The following is a 9,358-nucleotide window of genomic DNA, read 5'->3' on the forward strand; positions in this document are numbered from 1 at the left end:
CACTAGGGCCTGGATCCTCAAAGCTAATGTCCACTGAAGTCAAGGGGAGTTAGGTGCCTAAATACCTTTTAGGATTTGGGCCTAGGAGCCACGATAGCAGTTGATACTGGGTGTCCTTAGATATAATCACCCTTAGCATCTCTAAAGCCCCGTCTGACTCCAGTGGTGCCAGCTTTCATGGTGCCTCACAAGATCTGTGGGAGCGGGTCTGGTGGTTGCTATCATCCCCGTTTCACAGATGGGGAAACTGAGGCACGGCAAAGTTAAAGGGCCAGGTCTGCTTCAAAAAGCAACCCCGTCCCGCTGGTGTTGTGGGCTCCCTGGCCAAGTTTGTTCAGTTGACCCCTTGAAAAGGTCTCTTTCCTTCAAAGCGTCACCCATGGGTTCTGGCAGTCAGGCTGTGCAGTGCCCCCCCGACACACACACACACACACACACGATGAGGATTCAGCCCTCACCTAGGCCAGGTCCCTGAGCTAATGACCCAAGCTTTACGCATGGGATCTGTACCTGGCCCCAAGATCTCTTTGGAGATTGGGACCAGGCACCCCAACCCCTTTGGGGCTTCTTAGGGTGGCTTGAAATTGTTGTTTGAGTATTCGTCTCAGGCAGTCCCATGCTGCTATCTCCAATCAACAACTCCTTGGATGGGCCTGGGCCTTGGGCCTGGGCCTGCCCCTGCCCTAGCACTCCCTGGGAGTTGCTAAGCAACCCCTGCCACCATTGGAGTCAGCGCATTCAGCAGCACCCAGGGCGAAGCCTCCACCGTCCCCAATCCACCAGGTGCCAATCACTGGCGTGGGCTGTAAGTGCTGAGAATGTCGCCCCAACACCCCGATGCACCTGGAAAGCAGACACAGGCAGACGTGAACGAAAGGGACCAGGAAGGAAGGAGGTGAGCGGACGGCAGGGTCGACCAGGGATCCTTTTTCCACACCAGGGGAGCAGAGAGGGCAGGACACAGAGATTACAGCGCTGGCAGCAGGCTGCAGCCTGTGTATGGGGTTTCAACCCCAAATGAGGTCCAAATGCATGAATTCTACAGCTTGAGCTAAAGGACAACAATTACTAAAGGTTGAAAATACCATTAGAGGTTTTAACGGCTACATGTTCACAGACACTTGGCTGCAGGATTTCCCCAGTTCTGTTAGGAACACAGGAAAAGTACTCGGGCACCTAAAGAAATGGCCTGTTATCTAAAAGGGCCCAATAACCACCAGCACCCATTAGGATTCTTCTCAGTGGGAGAGCCGCTGAGAGTGTAACACTTTGAAAATCTGGGCCCAGTTATAGGTGCTGTGCACTGTTTTCTGTTAAACAGTCTTCCCGTGGCTTTTTCTCAGTGTGCGAGCAAATGTTCAGTCTTGGGAAGACATGCTGTGGGTTGGTGTTAATTTTGCTGGCCAAGATTCTGTGTAGAGAGAGATGAGGGAGCAGCAGGAGAGTTCGCCCCCTATCTTGATCTTTGACTGGAGTCAGATCTTGAGGCAGAGCAGCTCTCTGGGAACTGAGCACTGGTGTTGAGCTGAGAGTCCTGAAAAACAGACTATCGTGCATGCCGTTTGACCACCTCTGTTCCAGGCCTATGATATATAGTGTAAATGAAGAAAAAATTACACTTAGACCCCACATTATGGATTTCTTCTCTACTGGGAAGCCAACCTGCTCACCCCTGGAGAAAGATAGACAAGAAATAGCCCCCTTGATACAGGGAGACCTGTTGGGAATTTCTGAGTAGCCTGTAGAATCACAGAAATTGAAGATGGAGAAGACCTATTAGCAGATCACTGAGTCGGGGTAGGCTTGTTCCCTCCATTGTATCGACACGTGTCTTATCTGGTTTTAAGTAGTGCAAGCAGTGAGGTTTCCACCACCCTCTTCAGAAACTCTCCTAACTGCTAAGAAAAGTCACAGTTAGAACAATCCCCTTGATAGTCAGCTTACATTTTCCAGTTCTCACTTGTATCTTTTTATTCCTATTTGCTCCCTATTGGTCCTCTCTAGACAACTGCTCTCTGTCCTTAGTGTTGAAATACCCTGGCTAATGTGTCTGTGCCCTACTGCCCTCTAGTGGATGAATCAGAACTGCCAGGTTGTGTGTCATAGGCCCCGTATCACTAAGAGTGATTCTCTTTTACCTCAAGGGTCAGGACAAGGGGACACAAGTTCTGTCCCGCAAAGTTCTGATTGGCCACTGCAAGCAGCAAAGTGACATCCGAGCTGGCCATGGATTTATGAAAGTACGTACGGTATATCTTCCCGATGCTGGTGGAAAGTCATCGCATCTCCCTTAGTCATCACTCAGCCAAGCCGCACAGATTGGGTGCTTGTCATCTTGCTGCGTGGTACAGCTGGAGGCACTGACAGGAGCACTAGTGAAACCAGACACCCTGCCCTTCAGTGTGTCAAATCTGCTGCAGTTCCCATCGCAGCACGGAGGAAATGATCATAAACATTGATTGGGGAAAGTTATGTTGGATCAGCCCGGACTAGCTTTCCATGGCTCCGATCAGCTCGTACTTTACAGCTCGGTTTATGAAACAGGGTTCTGAGGTTTGGTTTTACAACATGTAAATGAGCCATGTACTCACACCCAGATGCTACGGTGGCTGGTCATTTCGTAGGGCTGGAATGTGGAGTGCCAAAGCACAGCTGCCTGTCTGTAGCGTTAACTCAGCTGACACAGGGAATTGAGACAGCCCAGCGAGTTCACCCTGTTCCACCAGGGGGCAGTGCAGTACACACACAAAGCCTGGGTCAGTCCAACCCTGGTTTGGGGACCCTACCATCTAGGGACCTGATCCAAAGCCCACGGAAATCAGTGGGAGTTCCGCCCTTGACTCCTTTGGGAATCGGATCAACCCCCAGCACCTGTGCAGCTCGAATGGGATAGAAAGGGCAGAAACACCAGTGTAGACAAGCCGCAACGAGTCCTGTGGCACCTTATAGACTAACAGGCGTATTGCAGCATGAGCTTTCATGGGTGAATACCCACTTCGTCACTTTTTAAGATCCAGACTAACACGGCTACCCCTCTGATACTAGAGTAGACAAGACCATTTGAATCCTGCCCAGAGCAGGTCTAGATGAAACGGGTTAAAACCACCTGAGCTCTGTCTACATTAGGGCTCCCACTTCTGTTACTGTTCACTGCATCAGGGCTAGTGTGATGGTGGCAGATTTCAGAAAAGGCTCCACACTCACACACACACACACACACACACACACACACACACTCTTTCACAAGCACACTCACATGCTGTCTGGAGCAGAATAATGTGGAGAAACTGGCAGCCTGGCCTCCTGTCCTGATGCAGCCAGGAAGAACAGGAATTAAATTGGAGCCATCTATCACTGTGGGGACTGAGCTGTGGATGGCTTCCTCCCTGATAATAATAACCTCGCTTTGCCTGTCTGCAGCACCATTTGCCCAAGGAGCCCAAACCGCTTCGTATCCGTGCACCAGGCCTTGCCATGCACACAATCACATCTGCCCCTGAGGCCAGGACATGGGGTGGCTTCCTTTATTTCAGGACCGAGCATTGCACGAGAGGGTTCCCCTTTTTCCTGCCCCCGCTATTACTGGAGATACTCGATCTTGGGGAAACGGAGGGCCCAGTCTAGCAGGCGAGAAGCTCTCTCTCCAATCCTGCCGGAGGGGAGTCATTTTATAGCTTGACTGGCGTGCACAACTTGGGGATTCGTTCGCAGGCATGTCGCTGTATAATCATTGCTCTAATAGGGCATCATTCTCCTCTCCGGTGCACTGCAGTCAAGTCACATGGGCGAAATGTGTGGTCCTGGTTTTGTACTAAGATCATTTGTGTCAGATGTTAAAGAAAAGTGGAGTCAAAAATCAGCCCTTCGGGACATTCCCAAAGCAGCTGGGCCAGACAGAACCGGTGAGTGTCCATCTGTGGGACCCCTGGCCAGGACCCAACTCCACCAAAGCTTCTCATTGCTCAATTCTAGTGGGATTTGGGCTCACACCACTCAGCCGGCCAATAAGGATGGGAGCAAACTAGTAATCAGGGCCGCCCAGAGGATTCAGGGGCCTGGGGGCTTCGGCGGCGAGGGGCCCAGCTTTGGCGGTAATTCGGCAGTGGGGGGTCCTTCCGTCCCGGAGCAGAAGGACCCCCCGCCACCGAAGACCCAGAGCGGAAGAAGCTCCGGGGACCCCCGGAGCGAGTGAAGGACCCCACTCCAGGGGCCCCGAAAAACTCTTGTGGGGGTCTGGGGCTAATTGCCCCACTTGCCCCCCCCCGCCCCCCTCTGGACGGCCCTGAACTAGTTTGGAGACTGTGTTTTAGACCCAAATCAGTTTTTAAGCTTGGATCCGTCCCTGACCTGGCGTGAAATTTCAGCAAACCTGGCTGGTTTGAAACTCAGTGTGGGGTGGACCTTTGTGTGCTGACAGGAAGCTGGGGGTTGATGGTGAACTAGGCATAGGGCCCTGCACACACCCTTATCTTCTCCGTTCCTCGTCAGTTCTTTGCACAAAAATCGAAGCCACTCCCAAAGGAGCTGCTGCAGATCCGGGGGCCCACAGTTCACCTGCCGTGTATGTGTGTATGTGCGGGTGTGGGTGTTTGCGTATATGCACAGACACATTGGGGTGTGGGTGGGTGTGGTTGTACATGCATGGCGGGGGGTATATATGCATTTGTGTGTGTGCATGCACAGGATCCAGTCCTTCTGTTGCCGGTTGCTTGGCTGGGTTGTCTTTGCCTGGCACTGTTTGACCACGAATGACCTTGCAGCAGCCTGTGTGTATAACCCATGCCCAGGTGTGCACATGCAGGCGTTTGCTTGTGAACCTGGAAACAGCTTCTCCTGGGCTTTCCTCCTGCTCTATTTAATTAGGCACCAGGGGACAGGGACAATAACCATCAATTAGGTGAGCTGGATAAATGCCCTGGTTTCATAGCCTCTGTGCTCAGAGGAGCCCTTAGAAATCTCTTTCCACTGAGACAGGAGAGGGTGGAGTGAGAGGAGACATGGTTTGGGAAGAGATGGAAAGAAGCCACTGTTAGCTGGGAGAAGCAGGGCAGGGAAGGTCCTGTGGGTTAAATTGTACTCAGTGGCGGTGGTCACAATCCGGAGCTACTCCCTTACTCTAGATTCACCCCCACAGCCCAGCCAGCAGAGTCTGGATCGCTCTGTTTAACAGGCAGAAAATTCCTGCCACTATCCAGAGAGGAAAAGCCCCTGTCAGAACACTGCCATCGTCCCAGGGCAACAGTCACATGGGACAACATTCCCCAGCAAAGGCTCCAGCATTTCACCCAATAAGGCTGCAGCCTGTAAAGGGATTAAAGCCCATCTGGAGAGTGATTGGCAGCTCCCTCTGAAGTCATTGTCCCTCCCCCCAGCAATGAGCTGTTCCCTCACTGTCCTGAAATCACACAGGGAGGGCGAAAAAGCCAGAGGGCTGGCCTTAAAAAGGATCAGGTGAGGGTCCATTGGGCCAGGAGCATCGCACATTGCCTTGGTAGGAAATAAGAGCAGTTCTGTACTGTCTGTGCTACGAGGCAGATTCTGCCCCTTCTTCCGTACACCCAGCCCTGGGACCAGCAAGGTCACATGGTGTGATGTTCGGACCCTTTGGTGATCTCATGGAGTAACGCAAAGATCTGGATTCTGGGTTCAAATCCCAACTGACCTGGTGTGTTGGGTGCCAAGCAGCCTCCTTGGGCAGCCACGCTGAAAACTGGAAACTCTCCGTTAGGAGTGGATTCACTCACCACTGCCCACGCGCTTTGTCAGGGCATCAGAGCCGCTGGCTTCTCCAATAAGAAATACCCCAATGATCAGAACATAAGAACGGCCAGACTGGGTCAGACCAAGGGTCCATCCAGCCCAGTATCCTGTCTGCCGACAGTGAGCAATGCCAGGTGTTCCAGAGGGAGTGAACCTAACAGGTAATGATCAAGTGATCATGCTAGTTATACAGACTGGCCCTGCTGGGGGACGGGTCTACACTGGCTCCCAGGCTGTTTCCATTGCCAGTTCCAGGGCTTGGTCCCGCTCTCCAAGGTCACCAGTGGGGTCAGGACCCAGCTACATCAGCAACCCGTGCATGTACGCCCAAAACAGCTGCATGAGAGTCTGAGATAGATCCCGCTGGGCCAAGGGCCCTCAGCTGTGGAATGAGCTTCCAGAGGAGACGCGACTGAGCCAGAGCACACATGGTCTGACCACTTCCAGGACGTGCTCCAACACTGTGGGGCTGGGAAGCAGTATGAGAACCTGGATACATACTCAGAAGACCTCATGATATGCTACTACATAGGCCCAATTCCCCTCCCAGTTATATAAAAGCAACTCCACTGAAGCCAGCCTAGGCTGTAACTGAGAGGGTAACACTGCTTTACAGGTTCCTGTTACACAAGAGGACCGGCCTGCATCGCTTGGAATATAAGAAAATTGTCAGCCTCCCATTGCAGCTACCAGTCAGCCGGGGCTGAAGAGCTGGACGATTTTCCCCTCAACTCCTCACTGTCTATCCAGCTGGGAAGGTCATTGCAGAGACAACAGAGGGGCTGTCAGTTAACGAAGACGCTGGGCAGTGGCTGTAGGCTGAAATGGTGCTCAGTTAACGAGTAAGGCTGGAGTTTTCAAAGGAGCTTATGGGAGTTTGGTGCCTAAATCGCATTGAAAGTCAATGGGAGCTGGACACCTAACTCCTGATTAGAGCGAGTCAGAAATTTTCCAATGAAACTTCATTTTGTTGGGAAATGCCCATTGGCAGGACAAAACGTTCCGTCAAATCTAGTACAGAGGCAATGAAACTTTTGTCAAACACTGCCCCCCGCCTCAGCTCCAGGGGGCAGAGAGGCACAGCGACTGGGCACCCTGTCTGCCCCCACCTGCCAGCACCTCTCTGGCTCCCAGAGCTGGAGGGACGGCAACGAGGCAGAGCATCCAGGCTCTCCACCGCTGGGCTGGAAGGACGTTGTCATTTTCACTGAAATTGACAGGAACCTTCCCCAAGTGCAGCCAGAAGCAGAAATATTCCATCTCAGCTCTTCCGAAATGAAATTTTTCTTTTCAATCCGGATTTTAATATTTCCTCCCCACTCTGGAATGAGACTTTTCCCCCTCAAACCTGTGAATATTTTTACAGGGAGGGATCCCCCCTTTTCAGCCAGCTCTGCTCCTGTGATGGCCCCTTTGAAATTGGCAGCCTAAGCCTTGACAAGGCTGGGGACTCCGGCAGGACTCTCCATGTCCGGCAAACTGAACGCTGCCAGGATTCTGGAGATGGGACCAACCAGGAGTGGTTCCTACCTGGGTCCCATTATCCCCAAATCCCCTTTGCTCGAGGTAATTTGAACAAATGCTCCCTGTTCTGGCTCACCCCTCTCCCAGATTCAGCCCCGTATTTCAGAGGCTACCCAGCCAAGTACCTGTCAGGGTGAGAGCTGGGCCTTTAACAGAAGTTCAAGCCCCAGTTCTGATCTGTTTGTCCCCCTTCCCCACCCCATCAATGGAATTCTGGGACTTGTAGTGTAGGCACCGTTAGCATGGTGGGCTGGAAGCAAGGTATTCTGGGAAAGGAGGAAGTGGAATAAAAGGCAGGCCACTTTCCCAGTGGGGAGAGAAGCCTGGGGAAAGCAGCTTAGGGAGTCTACAGCTCGGGAAGCATTGACCCAAGAGGGATCCCAGCTGCCTGGAGCCCCTGCAAACTAAGGGTACAACTTGAGAATCTCTGATACAAGGAAAGAAGAGTTACACCTCTACCCCGATGTAACACTGTCCTCGGGAGCCAAAAAATCTTACCATGTTATATCGAACTTGCTTTGATCCGCCGGAGCGCGCAGCCCCACCCCCCGGAGCACTGCTTTACCGCGTTATAGCCAAATTCGTGTTATATGGGGTGGCGTTATATCGGGGTAGAGGTATATTTGTAAACAAGTAAGAAGCTGGGGAAGTCCAAGGAGAAGTTGCAGGCAGTTTCCTGTCCAAGTGTTGAGAGGTACTGTGTGTGGAGGGGAGAGTATGTCTGGAAGGATAGACATGCGTCTGACGAAGTGGGTATTCACCCACGAAAGCTCATGCTCCAATACGTCTGTTAGTCTATAAGGTGCCACAGGACTCTTTGTTGCTTTTACAGATCCAGACTAACACGGCTACCCCTCTGATTCTGGAAGGATAGTTATTTTGTGTGTGTTTGCACCATACCCAGGAGGGAAACTGAGGCATGGCTGCACCTGGATGCCAGAAAGTGCCATGCCCCAAATGCCACTTCTTAAAAAGCTAAACCCAGCCATAGTAACTGCCTTTGCTGGGTCAAGATTCACCCTCCACAACCCCCCCACCACCACCTCCATCAAAGTAAACTTTACTCTAACTCCTGATGGGTGGGTCTGGGATAGCTGCACATTCAGCGGGCTCTGTCCTGACGCCCTTCACTCAGTTCTGCTCAGGCAGATATTCTAAGGTCTGAGTTTGCTGTCTGGACGTTCGCAGGTGAATGCTAGAGCGTGTTCCCGGAAAGAACTCTGATCCACAGAATTCCTGCCAGAAACCTGATCCGAAGAGTTAACCCTTATCCAATCAATGAACAGAAGCAACAGAACGTAGCCAAATGCAGCCAGTCATAATTCCTACTGGATTTCTGATCTCAGTTCCTCAGGACAAGCTCCTGCCAATAAGCCACAGGCCAAGAACGATCCAGTAGCGCTCAAATAACAAATACAGGGACACAAGCTTGTGGACTGGAACGATCCTCCCGATGCTGCTGCCGTGGATGGGCACGTTACACAGACCCCTCACATAAAATATTCATTAGCAATCCTTGGCTCGTCTCTGAGTCATGCAGCTAAAGTGGTGATCGTGGGGAGAGGAGAGTGATGTGCTTCTTAGCGAGTACTAGTGAACTCCAGAGGTTACTGGGCTAGGGAACGCGCCCTCCCTCCCCAGGCGAGCCGGCAGCAGCCCGTTCGAAAGAAAGAAGCCAAGGATCTGGCCTCTGAGCGGGAGGAAACTCTAGGGTCTGAATCCTGTGATTGAACCGAAAAATAGGCCTCCCCTAAAGCCAAGCAGAGCATGTTGTGCCGCAGATTGTGACATCCCGGCTACCCGCTCATCACGGCCCCTTAGGGATGTCCTTGCTGGAAGTAACTGGTCAAGAAGTGCCCTCAGGCGTCATTAGAAGCTGTCGCCTGTGCATTGCCGTGACAGTCAGTGTGACGGACAAACCGTGCAGCTAGTAATGGAGAGGGAGTCCTCTCTCGCCACTGGGGACTGGGACTCTCAAACGCTCGTGCTTGGCTGAGACCGAGAGGGAACATGGCGTGTTGGGACCTGCAGTCTCTTCTGTGGGCCACGGCTCTCTGATACCAATGAGCTGGGC

The 9,358-nt window shown here is 52.3% G+C and overlaps 1 long non-coding RNA gene across 1 annotated transcript; it reads left to right on the forward strand.

The window, feature by feature from the left end:
* The first annotated feature begins 728 nt into the window (after positions 1 to 728).
* Positions 729 to 8,766, forward strand: LOC120372550. Its single transcript, XR_005585038.1, has 3 exons — positions 729 to 895; positions 2,145 to 2,240; positions 8,473 to 8,766. It is a non-coding gene; the product is annotated as an uncharacterized LOC120372550 (long non-coding RNA).
* The last annotated feature ends 592 nt before the right edge of the window (positions 8,767 to 9,358 follow it).

This window comes from Mauremys reevesii, linkage group 9, assembly GCF_016161935.1.
Source record: "Mauremys reevesii isolate NIE-2019 linkage group 9, ASM1616193v1, whole genome shotgun sequence".
NCBI lineage: Eukaryota > Metazoa > Chordata > Testudines > Geoemydidae > Mauremys > Mauremys reevesii.